We start from the raw sequence: 20307 nt of genomic DNA, 5'->3' as shown, positions 1-20307 counted from the left end.
TCTTTTTGCCATTTTTGCACCGCTCCAGATTTTGTTTTACTTTTGTGTTTACCCCCTTTCATCCCGCGTTCTTTCTCCTGGCGCCATTTATGATTCTCCCCTTATAATACCTTTTATTTCTGCCTCTATAGCTCGCGGACCTTCCTCCCACTCGCTTCTCCAACGATCCTCCCCATCTATTTATGCGCGTTATTGTTTTCTTCAATTTATTCCTCTCGTCCTCTCGTCACACTTCTGCGTTTAATATTGTAAAACGTCTCAATTTGAACGTAGCTTTTCGCAATATTTACTTTGTTCATTAAAAGCTACACATCGTTATCGCCTTCGAATAAAAGGGTGAAACAAATATCTTCGATCATACTCAGGAAATTATTCTCAATTTCATTATACTGTATTACACAAAGCAGCCATATCGATAGCAGTCTATGAAACGTTAGCGATAGTTTTATTTAGAATAATTTTCATCGAAGAAAAATTGTCGTCAACGTCGCATGCCTACCTCACCAGCGATCGCCAATACATCCCTCGATCTCTCCATTTTCAATAAATTTCCCTTCTCATTGGTTACTCCTACTCGCAAATTCTCCTACTCGCATCATCGTATCCAATTCGCAATCGTGCATCACCGCTAATAATCTTCCTCGTCATCCCCCGGTTCCTTCTCGATCCCCAACCGCATCCATTTTCCAACTGCCCACGCGTCTTCCGGTAATCGGAAACGCGTATGAAACGGCGAGACAGAGAAAAACGGAGAGTGAGAGAGAGAGAGGGGGAGCACACGGTCAATTGTCCAAACCGACGATCCAGAAACAGATGGATCCCGATGCCAGCTGGATGGACACAATGCGCGGATATATGGGTGGTTGTCTCAGGAACGGCGTAATTGCAATAACGAGCGGGGGAACCCCGCGTGCGGACGCGTCGACGTTGAAATATCTGGCCCCATTAATTGCCCGCCAAAATTCCGTTTCGCGGTTTCGTCGCGGATCTTTTCACTTTTCCTCGCGACGCGATAGAAACAAGGGCGATTCAAGCGATTTCTTGGTGTTCGCGACCGTTCTGGAATTGCAGAGGGATGCGGAGGAACAACGAACGTCACGTCGATCCTGCGGCTTTTCTGGTGAACCACGTCAGATTCGCGGCTCGATTCGTTTCTCGTACGAACGGATTCCATTCGATCTGGAACTGTTTTAATTGAAACTCTCTCTTTCTAATAAGAAAGGAGGATAGAACGACGCGTATAGACGCGAATATCGTACATTGTTATAACGGAGACTGGTTTACACGGTTTCATAGGGCCATAAACTTTTATACACAGCTAGGGGGGATTACATCACATACGGTTTTACACGTAGCCGTAAACTCTTATAATAATAAGAGCGCGACTGTTATAAGAATTTATGACTAGCCATTATAAATGGTTACTATGAGTCGATATTACGCTGGTTACCTTTAAATTTCGCTCGCCATCCGACCCTTGAAGCTCGATCGACGCTCTCGATTAATATTATCCCGCTCTTACCAGGCGTTCCTTCGTTTGTTCGAGAAAATATTCGATGTCGGCTGCGGAAGTCCGTAAATAAAACCTACTGCCCCCGTTTCTTCGCGTAATAACGTTACGGTTCGACAAAGGGTGACACTTCATCCGAGAGACCCTCCCCCTCGCAGACGAAGGCTCGTAGAGGCGCGTTCCGTTGTATCGTGTGCATTGTTTGATCAATGAAGGTGTACGGCACGGTTGATTCATGCTATTCAACCCAGCGCTACTTGTAATCGATAACATTTGTTTGGACATTCCGGTTACGTGGCAACCGTGGCGAAGGCATGGCGATTTCGACGTCTGTCCAACAACAGAGTCATTGTTCGCAGTTATGAATTTTCCAGCGACGAAACAAGGGGATCGTATCGTCCTTCCTCGTCTGAAAATCGACGATCCTATCGCAGAAGCAGCTAAAAATTTCACGCGACTCGAATTAAACAATTTGCACCAGCGCAACGTCGATCGGAACGTTTCAACGCGACGCGTTACGAACCAATCGTTCGCCGAATCGAACGCGACCGACTCCTCTTTCCGTTCTCGCGTTCAATATAGAGCAACAAACTCGAGGATCGTACGTTCAGCGTATAGAACCTCGCATCTATTCCCAATTCAATCCCGTGAAATATAAGAACGCCCACGGACGCCTCTTATATCGATGGATAGAGCGATCCTCGGAGGGAACGACACCAGGCCGGTGTTCGCGTCGATTCCTCCGACGTCGAGCGAGATTCGACTGAAAGCGATGACCTCCGTCGAGGCTGGATCCCCTATGTGTATCTCCTCGCGATAAATGCACCGTGGAATTCTATGTAGTTACAGAGATGACAAAGAAGAAGGGAATCGACGAACGCGACACACTTGGCTCCTGACTGTTCTCTGTTTCGTTTCTTTTGATTTATCTGACGACTCATACGTTTGTTTTTTGATGGTGTTATTTTGTTGATTTTCTCTTTGGAGAATGGAAGACAATTAGCAAAGCGATGAAACTTTATTTGACAAACAACTGTGTGACGCGATCGGATTTGTCTCTACGCTTGATAGATTGTGACTGAGTAAAATGGAAAGATGAAAGGGATTCTCAAGATTGCTCTCACCCTTGCGGATATTTCGACTTTTCTTGTCCTTGGCAACCAAAGTGTTTTATCCAGGTCGACGCTATTAATGAGAGAAAGTCCGAAATGATGTGTTTGGAAATGCTAGCCATCTGGAGGATGTAGTTTTCTTTGGGGATCTCGATTGCTTTGATTATTTTATTTTTGTTTAGCTACCGACGATACTTGTCTACGTATTACTTAGCCATCAATTTTACTGTAATCTTGTTGCCAATTTCTTGTATCAAATTGTTCAAGGTTTTAATTTTGTTTATGGTACGTAATATTTCGAAGGGACCGTTTAAACGCGCAGCTTTAATTTTGTTATTTCGTTTAAATGAAGGTACGTGGATTTTTATAAAAATTCGCTACGAGTTTACATAGTAATAATTTATTAAGAACAGTGCAGTGAGGTGAACGCTTCTCAGTAAACTTCATTTTAGTACTGCACCATTAGCATAATCACTAATGCGCTGTAATTTAAGGGATGCAATTTAAAATCGTATAATTACTGTATTAGCTTTACTTGAAGGAGAAGCGTTTGCTTATTACTCGATGTACACGTTGTGTAAACGAACAACGATGGAGATGCAAAATAAATGACGTATATATAAAAGCGTAGTACTTATTTATTAAAAATGTGTTTTAATAATTTCAGCGTAAAGACGTAAATGTTTAAAGACGAGCGACCTAGTTGTTGATGAACGTGTCGGACTGAAGAAGGAAATTTAAGAAGTTATGTGTTCCACAGCTGTGGAACGTGTTAAAAAAAATTCGATAAATCTGCTGGTCACGAAAACGATTAAGAAAGTAATTAGTAAAGTTCCACAATTGGAAATGCGTTGCACGCTTTTATACATGCCAGCATTTCAATGTTGATTAATTAAATTTTCTATTTTTTAATTGTACTCTTTAAAACTCGCGATAATAAAAAGGTATTTATGATTGAGAATATCACGGTACGGATAAAAAACGTAACAGTTGGATAATACACAAAGCGATGAAGCAAAATAAATTATGAACGATATCGAAGCCATAGAAGTAAAACGGATGAAACGGAATATGAAGCAATTTTAAACCAATAATTCCCATAATAATGAACGAAATTGAAATATTTCCCGAATATTTAATGGATACGCGTAGAATATCATTCACCGTTCGCCTGAAATTTTCATTTGTCCCTGTTCGGTTTAATTATTTAGAGGATTCATTTCGACGCGCATATTTCACCGTCTCCGACCTAGGCAGAAATATCCGACTCATAAATTGAGACACACTGGCGAAACTATCCACTTCGAATGCCACGTGTAATACAAGCAGTAAATCTTTTAAAAAATTACACGAAGACCCTATTCTTCCTTTCTTTCCTATATAATTCGCATGTTTCAATCTAAACACCATAATATTTCCATTTTGAATCATTTAGACACCGCCTTTTTGTTGCAAAATATTAACAAGAATAAATAACAAACACGTATCGCAGATTTATCTCGACGAATTTTAAATTTAAAAGAATATACTTTCGCGCGACAATAATAAATCTTTTCCAAGTACGATGTTTTTCACAGAAATTCAGTGGCGGACGAAACGCCTTGACGAAACGCCTTGACGAAACGTCAGAAACAGGTATCCAGTATTTATCGAGGAAGTCAGTTCGACGAGAGAGGCAGCAATTTGCAGTAACTGGGAACTCTCGAAGTTCCGAAAGATTTTTTAAAAAGTCGAGCTCGTACGAGGCGCCAAGAGGGTGCGCGACGCCAAGGGAGACCACCCTTCAAAGTGGCTGGCTGGAGAACGTGTCCGCGACGTCTCGCAATCAGAATTTCTAAGCGGTTCGAGAACTTCAGCCGCGTGAACCGTGGCTGCTTTTTTCAAGGGAGGCCATCGCCACGAGGAAACGAGCAATTATTTCACGATTACGGATCCATCTTTCGCGGTGCGAAACGCTGGAGAACCGGTGGTTTCGAGGATTTCCAGGAAGTCCTTTGATGGAGTACGAATCTGCTCGCGAAGAAATTCTTACGCGTTGTATATAATATTATTGTAATTGTAATTTATACGTATTTTAATAAAATATGCATTACACGTGTATATCCCTGGAGGAAGTATCCTTTAACTGTGTCTTTACCATCGTTAATGAAATTTAAGATATTATCGTACGAATTAAACTTTTTCTGAGAGTAGTTAATTTAACAATATAATTTTATCATTATAATTAATAGTATTACGATTGTATAAGGTGTTGGACGACTCACGGGAGTTTCGACTGAATCGATATTGAAGTCTAAATTGACTAATTATTTAATTTCGTAAAAAGAAACGACACTCTCCGCTTTCGACTGCCATTTAACGATCAGCCAATTACATTTACTGGATTTTCACGTTCACCGCGCTATGTAAATGCAGTGTATAATTTATAACGATACCTATGCATTCATCTTGCTTGAAACGCCATAGGAAGCGGTTTCTCGTGACAGCGTGTTCGAGCACTGTTTTTACGAAGCTTTCGCTTAATTGACACGTTCGCTACCCTGGATGCGGCTGTACGCACTTGATGGCTCTTTTCTCTCAGTCAGAGAGAATGATTACAAGTGGGACTGTAAAAATCGCAAACGGGAGCAGAACCGAGCGGCGCAGTGGCCTTCGTTGCGTGGCGGATGCCTTCAGGGGAAGTTTGTTGCAGTTTCAGCTGCAACTAAATGGCGAGGCTGCACGCGGTTATCGATTGCTATTATGGGGGTAGGTTCGAAGGCGTATTGCTCGTTATCAACGTCTCGGATAGATCTAATCGAGTTGGGACCATCGACGGTAATTTGCACCGAGTATTCTGATTATAGGATTCGAACCGCGAAGGTAACAGTACGGCTACTGAAATTACGGCGTTTACGCATTCTTAGAAGACATTTAAATAGGCAAATGTATACAGAATGCGCGCGATCTTTAAACCATCTAATCGTCTTCTTACGACGTGGCTGGTTCACTAGAATTTCTGCAATTCTGCACCAAAAAGGAAAGCTGTAAAACGAGAACCGCTACTCGCTTTTTCAACCATTACTTTTATCGAGTATAATCACCGCCAGTAAAGTTTCTAATAATTTGTCAGTCCCTCCAAACCCAAGGCGTTTTATGAGTTTATAAGAGAAGAGAACAGTGGGAGGAAATACGGAGAATCCTTGTGCACAGTAGCCTGAGGCTCCGTTCTGAATTTCCGAGGGTGGCTCGCAACCTTAATCACGACCATTTTTGCATCGAACACGTATTATCTTCTAAAATAAAATAATATCCACGCGAAGCACGAAACAGATCGTTACGAGTAATCGTCGCTGTTGGACAGGTCGCAATAAACTTGGAAGTTAAAAAAAAACCCTGACAATGAGTCAGACGCAACGCGACGCTGGCGATCGAAGCTTCGAGCGAGCATCGTCGGCGAACTACTGGGAAAAATAATTCGCGAAGCGATCTGTGTTAAAATGGATCAATGGATTCAGCCGGATCGTTCTGCTCGCGAGCCAAACGAATCGGGAGCGCCGCGCCGTATCTCACAATGGATCGATGAGAAAGAGTTCGCGGAGAAAAGGTGGATTAATCTGATTTCATCTGACTTTGTTGGCGGTACCGTAAGGTGAGAACACGTCGGGTATAATCGTGAGAAATTATTGCTTATGTGAAGCGTGGCCTGCAATTTCTGTTCGTATATCTCCTGTACGTGTCGGTATACCCGCGCGCAGCCATTTTCACGCTTTGTTCCTTTTGTACGCGATACCATTAATAGCCATACAATCGAGTTTCTTTGTGGATTCCATTTCTCTCGGCTTATTTTTCTAAAGAAACGACATTCGCCGTGTCAGAGAAATTTTATGCAATTTGCGGGATATCTTTCAAAGTTACGGTTGCTATTATTTCAAAACGGAGTAGAGTAATTAGTGGTTCATTTGGCGTTATCGATCATCCACGGTTTTCATTATTAAGTTTCAACATTATTGTATTATTTTACTGCAAAACGTTATACGTAGTTATTTGGAGCATGGATACAGGTATTGTTGTGGATATACGATATCACACCCAGTCTGTCACGCTATTTCGTACTTGATGGGATCATTGACCTGCTACTGCATTTACTTAAGGTTCAGTTTGGCAGATTCTCGTTACAGATTAATGGTCATGTTTATATACGCTGGTGAACGTTGACTGTAGAGATGCTCGCCTCCATCAATCCTACTATCTGGCCTGTTTATCTATCTGTGTCAAGTAATTGTGATAGAAGATGCAATAATCGATCTGAATTGTTTGTAATTACGTTACCAGCCATCTATGAAGTATACGATGACAGAACACAGTCAAGCGATCAATAGATGAATAGCCAACAATTACGGCCGATGTGTCTCAATATCTTCACGTTTTACAATTCGATTCGTTAAAAATGACAAATGACACAAATGGAGGACTAAATGTTTTTACATCAACGTATTCTGCTCGACAAAAGAAGAACAGGAGTCTCAAAAGCCACGTCCTGCAAACGAATAATCTTCCAGATGAAAATTGATTAATTGTCGACTTTACCATTTGATAAGATCTGACCTGATCGACGACGGATGCAATGGTTCGCGTAGAATTTGTTTAGGTAGAGAGAAGAAGGTCAGTTGGTCTCTGGGTCACTGGGCCTCTTTAAACGATGCACCTTACATCCCTTTAAACTTTCGCAGTTTCTTTAAACGGTTATACTATGTCTCCAAGTATTCGTCATATGGTCAGACCCTACCAAACGGCTGACTGGTCGTAAGTTGTAATCTACGGACGCGTGTAACACCATGCTTGCTGAAACTTTATCAATTTTTATCTCGAAAAGTGTTTGCTCGCGACATATGGTCTCTCTGAGCGTTCCTTCCTCTTGCAGGGAGCAATTTTTATGGTATTTCTACTAAATTTTATTGCAAAGCCCTATATACAGTTATTTGAAACATAGACAGAGGTATTATGCGAGTGTACAACATTATACTCATCCCATCAAGCTATTTCGTACTTGACGAAATTACAGTATAATGATTTGTATAGAATTTACAGTATAAAAACTACGATTATCAAGAGCTGAGTGTAGAATTTAAGATGCATAATGCACCAAAGCAATAAATCTCATCTTCGAGGAATTACCATACTCTCTACAATTGATTTGCGCTATTTCCTTCGATTTTAACGAATCTTGCAGCTCTCTGAGCCTCGCGCAAGACAACCCCTAACGCTTGTCGTGTCGCGCTCCAGAATCAACCCCTTTTTTAAGATGCACAATGCACCAAAGCAACAAATTTCATCTTCGAGGAATTAACATACCTTCTACAATTGATTTGCGCTATTTCCTTCGATTTTAACGAATCTTGCAGCTCTCTGAGCCTCGCGCAAGACAACCCTTAACGCTGGTCGCGTCGTGGCCCAGAATCAACCCCTTTTTAAAAATGCATAATGCACCAAAGCAGCAAACTTCATCTTCGAGGAATTACCATACTCTCTACAATTGATTTGCGCTATTTCCTTCGATTTTAACGAATGTTGCAGCTCTCTGAGCCTCGCACAAGACAACCCTTAACGTTGGTCGCGTCGAATCAACCCTGTTCCGAAAGTAGCGTCGAGAAGTCCTCGTATTCGACACGCGAAAGCGGCCGCGGGCTGCATCCGGTGATCTCCTTGAAGCGATCATTGATTTCCACCGCGAAGGCCGCCGACGGCGGCGGGAATGGCGCGCGATCCGCGCGCTTCTGTATTTGCAGTTCGCGCGGAGACAGACGGCCGCGGTTTTACCTTGTTACGGCGCGGCCTTCGCCCAAGGAACTGGGACGAAAACTATGACTGTCGACCGGTCGTGATTTACGGAGGGACGCGGAGAACACGGCCCCCGGCTGACTAATGCCGGCCGAATTAATTTCGAACGCTCGGACACGCGCCGATCGTGTGCGTGCGTTGTTTTAAACGAGCACCACGGGGGTGGGCCGGGCGTGGGAAACACCGTAGTGGGCGGTTAATTCGGCTTTACTTGCTCGTGAGGGTTGATTAATTGTTAACAGATTTAAAAGCTTGGTAATGGCGACTGGATGCGTTGCGAGATTTAACGAAATTGTGTCCCTGTTTGACGTAATCAGTTTTAGGGGGGAAGACTGGAAAAAATCGATGTAGAGAAAGTGAAACAGGTGGAAGGAAGGAAAAATAGTGTAGAATTTGTGAAGTAGTGTCGCAGATTCTTTGTTATACTGTCTTTACCGTTTAAAATTAAGTTGTGCCATGTGGAAACTCAGACCGTTTCAAAGTTATACATAAGAATTGTCACTTTTGCTGAAACAATTAAATGCTGCCGCAGATTATAAATTACTAGACATTAGGAGCGTAAATTCAAGCGTTCTGTTATCGTTGCAATATAATTCGTAACTTCCCCCAAAATTTCTATTTGGAAACTGTTCGATCCTCTTTCATACGTACACACGATCCTCGAACAGCAGGTAACCAGCAAGTGGAAGTGGCGTAATAGGCTAGCGAGTTCCGGAATCGCAGGAGCACTGTTTACGATCCACAATGCAAACGCTTAAGGGAGTCACGAACCGTGTCAGAAATGCAGAAGGTGGGTATGCGCTTATACGTCGCCGTCATCCGTCTGGCCTAGATACCCCAAAGACGAATACGTGTTTCACCGAGTTACACATGCCATTAACAGACCAATTGGAACGAGCACAGAGACCGCCTTGTCCCTCGGGTCTCGCCCCCCACCAATCGTTTGTATCAAGGATCAGCGAGACGGATTTCTGTGAAACACCCGTGGAAGACGCCGTGAGCGTCGCTTTCCCGGCCTAACTAGCGTCGAGAGACTGCCGGAAGTACGATAAGAGAGCCACTTTTTGCGGCTTTACCGTGCGGTCAAGTGCGAGGAGAGTGAAACTTGGGATCCTCCCTCCTAACCCGAGACCTGGCTTTTATGAAGTTGCCGCATGCTGTTGGGTGATTATACACTTACCACGACGCGCCAGTGTATCCACCGCCATTGTGCTCCCGGGTATCATGCGCAAGAGTTTCGATACCACGACCAGTTCTCAAACTGTTATTCACCTTATTTGTTCTCAACGTTCAACGATCATTTTTATTCCTCGTCGTTACACTTATTTTTTAGTACGTCTCGTTTCGAAATTTGTTATCTCTCCTTGGATGGAGTAATCAAACGATAATAGTGATACGAGTTTCACAGTAAAGAGTCAATCGAAAAGGAAGTGTGATTCAGACACAACGACGTCGAGCTTAAACATTACATTCGCGTTACATCATGTAGTCGTTACTCGACGAGCGTATCACCTTGAAATTAAAATATCCCTCCCTGGTGGAACCTCGGATGGTGGCCATCCGCCCACCTTTCTTCCTCGACACCGTAACCACTTCAAGTTCCTGCGCACCCAACCCACCCACGATGTCTCGCTTCGCGAAACAATCTCCGAGTCGAAACACAAAGTCCACCACGGGGAATCTTCCGCACGACGAGCGTGTACCAGGAAGCAGCAGCCGCGCGGCCCTCCAGTCCTCCGGCTAGACACGTCCTTGTCCCGCCCTCGAGGCGCCGCCGCGCTCGAAAAATAACCGAGAGCCGTTCCCAACGAAAACTATCGAAACAATGGGCTCTCGTTATTCCCCGTCGGATATTCAAAGCGTCTTCGAAACGGGTCACGAGCGTGCGGCATACGCACTGCGGATATCGCGCGCACGCCCTCGCTCACCCTCCTAGGGCTCGCGCGACGAACGACGCGCCATTTTGCTCCATAATCCCTTAACGCGCGGCGTGTCCATCTCCCTTGTTCCCTTTCTTCGCTGTCGCGCGGCGTTCCTCTTGAAAAACGGCTCCGTTCGCGAAACGACGAAGCGTGGCACTTTGTTTCTGGTCGAAATTATGAAACGGTCGGGGATGAATCGCGCGGAAGGGTGGATGATTCAACGTCGGCGGGGGACGAACGGGAGGCAGAGAGGCTGATGAAGAGGGAATCTTTTGTTGCGTCGACCGTTTGACGATAAAGAATATTTCTCGTGCGGATTCATCCTCGTTGCTTCTCACCGACGATTTAACGAGCATAAAGGGGTGGCTCGTTCGACGACGTTCCTTCTGATTCTTCCTCTGTTCTACCTTGTGTACTTCGATCCAGATCGATGTTGCTTCGATCAGATATTAATTGAACGATGAAATGTATTTTTCAGAGAAATTCTACGGTAATTTGTAGAAATATTGTACTGTTTCCCATACATTTTTGAAACTAAATTAGCAAGTTGCTTAACAACATGACAACTAAATAAATGAGTTTCCGTAGCGAGCAGAGTTTCCAAATAAAATTTCTCAGCTACATTCTAAGGTTTCAACTGAATCTTCAGCGGTAGTTTCTTACATTTTTTAACCTCCGTTTCGTTGCTGGGCGAAAACGTTCGCTAAACGCATCCGCGTCGGAAAAACGGGGAACACACTCGAACAGAAACCAGGCGGGGCATAAATGTTTAGCAAAAAGCGGGTGAAACGCGAGGCTCGTGCATCAATTTGCGAGGCTCGCGGCGTTCTCAGGGTGTTTCCCCGGCGAGAAGAACGCGAGAGGCAACGGTTTCCGGCGGTGCCGTGGTTCCTTTCGCGGAAGGGAATTCATTTCGACGCGAGCCAGACGCGGCTTAACGAGTTAATCTGAGAATGGAACTTTTCGTTGTTTTCTCAGGGAAACCAGCCGCGTTCCGCCCCTCGAGTTCTCCGGATACCCCCGCCAGTTTCGGGGCCGTTAATACGTTCCCCGCCAGAAATTCCGACATCGCGGAACATCATTTCTTCGCGCGGACTCTTGCGCTGTTGATTGCGTGCTTTTCTTGCGGCGGCTTCTTAAAAACTGCAGGAACGAATGCACCAGCCGGCCCGCTGAATTACCGCGCCGGAGGATGTTTTCAAAGAAAACGACGGGGAACCGTTCAACAATCAAAAGTTCCACGGAATCCTCTCTGTTGACGGGTTTTCGCTTTTTCGAGGACCGCAATCTCCGTCGGATCTGCGAGAACCGTTTCAATTTCTGCCCCATGTTTTTTCCCCCTCCTTCGCGATGGATTTAATCTGTCCCAAGTGCCGATGTCGCGTGTTTTGTTCGTACCAAACGGTTTTTCTGTAACACTTGATTAGAGATTCGATCTGTGTTCGACGTATAAATATTTTGTTCCGCCCCTTTGGGTGACTGTAGTGTCTTTAAATGATTAAAATAGAAATCTTTGCCTGGTTCTTTTTTAATATTGTATCGAGAGGTACAAAATACCCTTTTCCACGTTTCGTTGTTTACCAGTTAAAAGCTTCGTACTTACAAATTTATTATTCGCATCAGTTGAAATTAAATATCAATTATTCCTGTATAAACGCGTTTCGTGAATAACATCGAGAAATTCATCGGCTCAAGTGCTCGTAAATGTTCCGCGGATGATTATCAAACACGGAGCCACGAGCTTGTGACTGATTAAACGGAACGCGATTATTAAATACAAATCCGTGCGTTTAACTCGATTATACGTGCACCAGTCGCGCATCTCGCGGCGAGAACAAATCGGGATCGCGACCGTGGAGGCAAAAAACGCGTGGGGGTTAAAAAGCTGACCTACATCTAAAAGATAGGGTCGTGTTCGCGGAAAACGGTATCCTGGAAGCAATCGCGCGCAGAAAATTATCGCACAACCCAATAACCGATAAGTCGGCAGGATTTATCACCCGTTTCGTCGAATCGAAATCCTCCCCGTTCCTCGAGAGCGGCTCGCGCGCCCCTTTCTCCGCGCGATCGCTGTTAAAGATAGCCAGCGTGAAAATAAAGCCCGCGGGGGCGTGCAAGGAATCGCGCGTCAACGGAGAGTAAATGAAACGCCAGGAATCCGCTTCTGTTCTCTTGGCTGCGGCTCGCGAGAATACGCTCGACGACGAGAGGGTCGACCGCGAGGATACGTAAACTGACAGACATCCTCTAGGGGATGAACGCGATGTTTGCGCTCGAGCGTCGCCGGTTGAACAGTCGAGGCTGTCCGTTCGATGGTCCGTTTTAAGAGTGAGCATTGTGCGAACTGTGCTCGAATATTTGTGTGCTTTACTACTTTCGGACGTTCTGTTGGACTCCGCGAAATGTTTTGAAATTTGCTTTACGCGTTCTTGGAGAACTTAATACAATCTATCTCTATTTTAAGTCTATCGTAGTTGAATCGCTGCTATTTGTATTAAATTATGTTCCTTATGTTCGTTATTATATATATATTAAGTATATATTATTTGTGGGAATTATAATTGTTGTTTAAAATTAGATCCTCGCTATTAATTTATAATTCTCTGATCAGTGAAAATCTGCGTAAGTACTAAGAAACGATCCAGTTAAGTGTGCCGCTCCAGGAAGTATTAACTATTCAAACACCCTCACTGTTTAATTTATTAAATGTTCCACCCCTAAACCAGAGTTCCGCCTCGAAGATATAATTTAAAGTTAGCGAATACAAATCGCTTCGTCTTCGATTTTGCATACGCAATTGTACCACTCTGTTACTTAACCCTCGACGCAAGGTCTCGTATAGTTTGTCAAGCAGAAATACAATTTTTATTAGACAGACGAACATCCGATTCGCCGCTTTAACGCGATACCCGCGAGAGCAGATTAAAGTGGTAATAATTTAATTTCTACACTGAAAATTCTCTTAATTACTTTGAATTTAGAACGTTACCTTCTTTTCCTCATTTAACCAGTTAACTGCGGAATTTAGTTTGAAAAATCTCTCACGGAGTGCGTAATTAAATCAAGCACTGACGAGTGTACGAGTATACGAGGAAATCTTGAAGAATTTAAACGTATTCCTCTTGGCAGAAGAGGCACCATAAGATCAGCAGTTCGCACCGTCGAAGTTCCCAAATCTACATTGTTCCAAATTTTAAAAGGAAAATCCGTGAAACGAACATTTCACAGTAAACGTTACGTTCTACATTTATCTTCTTTTACCATTATTAACACGTGACAAATTAAATTCAGTAACTGCAACTACTATTACAGAGGACAGAGGGAGCATATAATTATCCTTACTTGGTCCGACAGGAAACGCGGCGCAGCAGATATCGTTTCGTCCCAATTTCGCGTGCATCCGACTTTTGTGGCACAATAAAAATCTCGGTGGCGGTGGTCAAATTATTCGATGGTCCGTGGCTTGCGGGAATCTGGTACGCCGTTGCGCAATTTACGTGATGCCCGCGGTTATGTATTGAACATTTTTTCGCGGTTACGAATAACCGAGCGTACGTCCCTTTCCGGGTACGCGAGCGCCCGGAAGAGTCAATTGTTCGCCGGTTTATTAGATCAGGAAAATTGATAGAGCCCTGAGTAATTTATTAGGCGCGTGGAGAAGAGACACCACGAGCTTACGTTGCAATAGTTCAATTTAATATACAGAAACAGAAGAACCTCGATGTACCGTGACTGTCCTCCTTCGACACTGAAAACTCAATGGCCACGATCATTCTTCGTAACTTCTTACTTAATCTTGCATCGTCTGTGTGATGTCTCGAAATTAGCATTGAAGACAGATTAAACTTCTATCGATCAGAATCTAAAATTCCGCTATATACTCGAACGAAAGGCACTGTAAAACGTTTCTTTCCGAAGGAACTAAATCCACAACCGAAATCTCGAACAGAAAAAGACCGGTGTCGTTTCCGATCACCGCTGGCTTCTAATTACTTGGCAAGCACTGGCGACCCTACAATTTCTCGCGTAGCACACACGCGAAACTGATTCGCCGTGCCCGATTCGGAGGGTCGCTAAACGTCGCTCTCGGTGCAGGAATAGGTCGGTGATTGTTACCTTTCGAGGAAGAAGTCAGCCTTTGATCGAGAACAGGCAGGAGGGCGGGAACAAAAAGGGTCTGGCGAGTGCAGGGAGGATTAAAGCGGAACGGTACCCATCGACAACGGCGGCGCGCAAGGGCGAAACGAACGGCGAAAGGACGCGGTTTCTGCGGCTCAAGGAAAAGGAGATAAGGGCTGCTGGGACGGGACAAAATGGCCCCCGCCCGTTCTCGCATAAAGCAGTCGCATTTAGAGAACCGGCGCTGCCTGTAAACCGTGAAAAAAGCTGCCGGCTACGTTACGTACGAGCCAGGGGGCGGAGGGAGCCACCTTTGCAATTCTATTTCTCGCCCGTCAGCCTTTTTATCCGGCGAATAATAAGGTTCGAATCTCGCAGCGTAACTTGCCGAATGTACACTCACAGCCAACCCCCTCAGTCGCGGTGGGAATTCTTATCGCGCCTTTACGTGGGACGGGTCCATCGCGAACGTCCCTTCTGTCGTCGCCACCACTTTCAGCTACGCGGCTTTCAGCGCGCCCGATAATGCCGCCAGAGTTAATTGGATAAACTTTCCTCCCTCTCGTCTTGAAAATATATGTCGCCGTTGTCTGAGTGCGATGAGGAACTTCGAGTTTGCTCGGTTCTTTCTTTTGTTTTCATCGCTTCTTGAGATTTTATTTGAGACACTGTTCGATGCGCACGTCGTTCAGAAAGGGACTATCGAAATTAAATCGTCGTCACGTGCGATGAACTTTGGAACTTTGTAATTCTGATTTGTCATTTGCGATCTGATCATGTTTGTCAGTATTGTAATCGAGGGATGCTCGCGAGGAAATGAAATCAATGTTTGCTCATTAAATAAAATTAAACAAAAGCTACTGTTTCAAACGATATTCGTGAGATGTCCATTTCCAAGTTGATCGTTGCATAAGAGAAACGTTTGATTTGGGAAAAATGAACGATTAACACACGATGATGTGGTGGAGACGCGTCTGCGTCGAAAGTGGTCGTTGAAACTCCTCACTCCTTATCCAAAGTTGCATAATTATGTGCAAAATTCCTGGATGATATCGTTGCGACGCAGCGTGGCCCTAATGGCAAGACAGCTTACGCTCTTTACGTGTCCGAGGTCGTGGCCGTAAGTAACCCAGTGTCGGACCGCAAGCCGATAAGCATTGATGAGAGCTTTGCACGTGAGATTTAAACGGATTCCACGCTGAAAGCCAATCTCTGACACAATTTCGATGCTCTCTGTTGCAATTTGCGACGCGTTAATTTCCAAGTTAATTCAGGATCCAGTTCGAGTGTTGCACTTTGCGTGCAATACTTACACACCCCAACATTCCCCTCTTTGCAGTTCCACCAGCTCGCTTTCAATATTACTGCCACCAATATTCGAATAATTATTTAGTTTGTCAATTCGTTCGTCGTTAAATAACATTAATTACACTTTAAATGTACAGTAACAACTGTTTTCCATCCTCCCCCTCAAATTTTTAGATGTTACTAATTAAACGACATGTAAATTGAAAATTAAGTGCTTTAAAATTTGTCAATTATTTGAGGCTCGTAATAAACGCTTTGGAGTTTGAACGCGTGATAAATTTGCGACTTTAATCCCATCGTTTCTTCGTACGTTTGAAGCGGACGAGCGCGACGTTCCGAGCGCAAACGAAATTATGCAGCGACAGCGCAGAGGACTATTAATCTCGAAAGGTTAAAAAGCTGGGTGGCTGGTTGAGATTTAAACGCAAACTGTTTGCCCGGCCAGAATCCGGTTGTAATTAATTAGCTGTTAAACCGTCCGGAGAGCAACGCGCTATCAGAACCCGCCTGGCCGTCCGCATATTTTCGCAGTGCGCAATTATTTGGGGAATCCCCGCGAAAAGTGAGCTCCGGTGCGCGAAAGAATGCCAACTACTTTATCCGCGTGAAACGCCCGCTGGGAAATCTGGGTCGGGACAAAGGAACCGCGGTTCGGAAATTTTCAACCGCCGATGCCTCGACCATCCGTCTCTCGTGAAATTAAGAACAAGAGCTTCCGCGAAGCAACGTACACGGGGCTAATGGTATCAAAACAATTTCGCTTGAAACCCGAACTCGAGGGCCAAGTCTCTTCCCGTTACCTTCCAGCCGAGCGGATAACAATTTTCTCATAAAAATTCATTTATTCTACAACGTTGCAAAATTGAACTCTCGCTAAACAAAATACGTTCACGCATAGCAGCCTGAATTCAAGTTAGACTGGGTTAAGTTGAATTTAGACTGAATTTAGATATTTGCTCGCAGAAAAAGATCTAAAAAACCAAGTCTTATCTTATGAAAAGATCTTCAGAAAGAAAGTATACGCAGCTTGTTTAAACATGGCTTTGCATAAGAAAAATTCTTGTTCTCTACTTGTTACAGTAGTTATTATTATTTCAATGTAATTTTTATCTCGTTGCATCTCAGTATTATCACGTGCGAAACGAGGTTCGCGGGAAATTGAAATATATACGGAAACACGGTGAATGAAAGCCGCGGTGCAACTAAGTACGTGAAATTATACGACGCTTCTACGTGTTGCTGAGCGTTGTTTAGACGCGTGCAGAGGGGTTGGAACTTTTCGTTGAACGCCGTACACACGGACTAACTTTTCCCTGGATTGGTTAACGTAAACGGGGTTGAGCGAGTAAATCTCGATTTCATGGACTGTGGAAAATATTTAATTTCTGTTTAGAAGTGTTCCGGGAAATCGAGATAATGGCTGAGCAATGTGCTAATTGGTGGAATTGTGCTACAGGGTTTCTATCGAAAGAAAAACTCTAAACCTTTGGTCTGCGTTTCGATTGTGATAGACACAAAGTCGTGTTTTTACTCCACTCTGATATAACAACGTTGTGACTGAATGCAACGATAAAAATATCAGATGTATATTTCGAGAATTTTCATTTTAATCCACTCTAGTTTTTTCGATATCGAGCATATTCTCTCGGATATCTTGAAGAATATTTATACATTGCAGTTGGTAGACGACTACGCTTCGATTCAAATAAAGATTTGTTGTTCAGAAATGAAAGCGAGTTTATTTGAAACATATGAAATGGACGTTCCTCATATTCCATGCATCGCAGCCGAGTATCGTCCGTGTATCCGTGCAACGCGGGTGATGTACATATTTCTTAATAAAAACTTTCATTTCTGCTCTTAGTTCCGATCTAACGGGGAGCGCGTACTCGAAATAATGGATAGACGGATAAACATATGGCCGATCCGCGAATTTCCATGTTTCCACGGTTATTCGAATTTATCGATGGCTCGAGAGCCGGGATGCTTGTCAAAGGGACGTAAAGAACGGCGCGCTTCATCCCGCGAAAAGTGGCTGCAGCAGTATCGAAATGCGGGTTGTCGAGGGTATTTTACCAGCCTCGCCTTTCCATTTAACGTGCCATGGAAAAATGTGAAAAACAGGAAACCCGCTGCGGCTACAGAACATTCAGCAAATTTCTATTTTTCATTAATTGAATACTGCGCAACGTCGATTGACAAACACTTCGTGTAAATTAAACTCGAGTAAAATGAATCGATGTTAATTTCTCGAGTTAAAAGGGAAACACTCGGAATACATATACGCAGTCATGTAGATTGAAGAGTCACTTGGAAAATGAATATCGATACGTCTCTTCTTAAAAATCCTGTTCGATAATTAAATCATTCGACCCTTTCATTCTAACGGTTCGTGTGAAGAACGAAAAAGATCGATCACGTGCCACTGATTACATTATTGTCGCCAGAATCCAAGGCCATTAAAAAAAAAAAAAGGAATACAGCGGATGAACGACGCGGCAGAATCGAGCCGTCGATTAAGTTTACGCGCCATCGGACGTTTATTAATCAAAATTTCAACCCGTTCGAAGTATCGATGGCGGAAAGTGCGACTCGACACGAGTGGCTGGGGTTCATAATTAAATTTTGCACGTGCGGCCATCTCCCCTCGCCTGTATATCCGTATAAACTCATATGACCGACGTGCTCGTTTGGGTCGTCTAATGAACTTGTTACTGTTACACGCGTGTACGGATACGATTTCGTACGTGCTCGCTAAAACAACGTTTTTCTACGCTCCAACGTGTACCCTATTCAATTCTCATCCCTGTGCCACTTTCTTTTTTTTTTTATCAAAACGCACGAACCTTTTTGAAAACGTAAAAATTTAATTTTCTAAGTACGAGATTGTAGTTTCAATGGCTAATTCGTTTGCGAGCTATTTGTACAGTTCCACATCGAGGATCTGAAAGATTTTCAACATCGTTTTCCGTCAAAATTTTCGATGTATTATTAGACTGTACCACGATGAGTGGAACACTCATTTCAATTAATAGAGTAAACATTTACTAAATTTCAGACTGTTCCCTCTACGTAAATTATAAAACGTAACCTGAAGCATCCTGGTCGAAGCAATTCTTATTCCCGTCGAAATTGAGTCGCTCACGCTCTCCAGTCAATGAGTAAATAAATTTGCATGGAAATTTCACGGAAGCAGCTTCCCCTCGCCGATATTAAACGGCAAACTCGCGGCAACAATGATAATTGATAATTATAACCCGCTGCCATGAATAAATTACGATCACCACGACCGATCCACGAAAGTCTCGCACCCCATTGGTACATCGCGAAGCGTCCAAGAAAACCAAGCTTCGATCCGTGTACGTCCTCGAGCGAGGATGGTTAAGCACCCTCTCGAATCCTCCGCCACGAAGGCAACAACTTGATTTCCTTACAATACGTGAATCGAGTTTTCGAACGATCCACCGCGGATCCATTTGTATTCCTCGCCGCCAAGCCACGATCTTAAGGCAACGATCGCGCGGCGTCTGCCAAGGGGAAAGAGCCTTCGCGCTGCTCCAACCCCTGAGCGAGTTCCTGGCGAGTAATCCGCGGAAGAGAACCGCAGGAACCGGCGACGAATTAAAAGTCGACCCGCGCGTCGATCGTTTCGCGTGGATCTGCGATTGTACTTTGAACACGTCCTCGAGACGATGCTTGGGGATGAGAGCTGCAAATCCTTGGGAACGAGCCGTCTACGATCGCGAAACCCGAGCGATGCATTCGCTTCTGCGGCTGGTGGCGTCTGTTTTCACGCGTGGTTTGCATGCACGCGAGAGAAAACGCATGCGGAATTGTAGATCGTCGAGGTTCTAGGGTAATGTTGGATTCTTCGTGGTGGAGCGGATCGATGGTTCTGCGTTGCTATTTGTAGGCAGTTTAAAGATGAATACGTTCGGTTAAGACGGATTAATTACGTGGCATGAACGATTCTCGTGACAGCAGCGAGATTCTCGATGCAAATGGGTTTGTGTACCAAGCAGCCAACGTGTATCGATTGTGTACTACACTAGTAATGGCGGCAAAGCGGATGGTCGTTGGTAACACGTTGCATGGTTCACTTCTGTGTAATTGATGAAAGTTAATAGATATCTGTTACTTTCACGTAGTCAGATTTTGCTACAGCAATGTCTAATAAGTGGCCATTGTACATTTTTGTGTATCGTTGGATCTTTAATTTGGCATTGTACAATCTTAGTGTTTCAGATTTTTCAAATGATACCTTTTAAAGAAAAGTACTTTTACAACTTAATAAAATAATAAATAATTACGTCTCGTTACTATTCCAACGCTGTAATAAGAAGTACACTCAAGTAAATTAAATCTTTGCAATTGAGTCAGACGAATCAATTAATCCGGCAGTCTTGTTAAACGACGAATAATTTATGTTTTAAAAGGTGAACAGTGTAAGAAGAAAAATGTATCGGTATAGCGAGAATGCCGCACGAAGTATCATTAACAATGCACAAACGCGAGG

General features: G+C 43.9%; 2 protein-coding genes across 2 annotated transcripts in view; one reads left to right on the top strand and one right to left on the bottom strand.

Annotated features, from left to right (window-relative positions):
• Window positions 1-20307, bottom strand: part of LOC143433354 (uncharacterized) — a 129947-nt gene that overhangs the window by 69240 nt on the left and 40400 nt on the right. The window lies entirely within an intron of this gene.
• Window positions 1-20307, top strand: part of Ikkbeta (inhibitor of nuclear factor kappa B kinase subunit beta) — a 575876-nt gene that overhangs the window by 520173 nt on the left and 35396 nt on the right. The window lies entirely within an intron of this gene.

The sequence above is a fragment of the Xylocopa sonorina genome, chromosome 2 (assembly GCF_050948175.1).
Source record: "Xylocopa sonorina isolate GNS202 chromosome 2, iyXylSono1_principal, whole genome shotgun sequence".
Taxonomy (NCBI): domain Eukaryota; kingdom Metazoa; phylum Arthropoda; class Insecta; order Hymenoptera; family Apidae; genus Xylocopa; species Xylocopa sonorina.
This window is presented reverse-complemented; position numbering and strand designations above follow the sequence as displayed.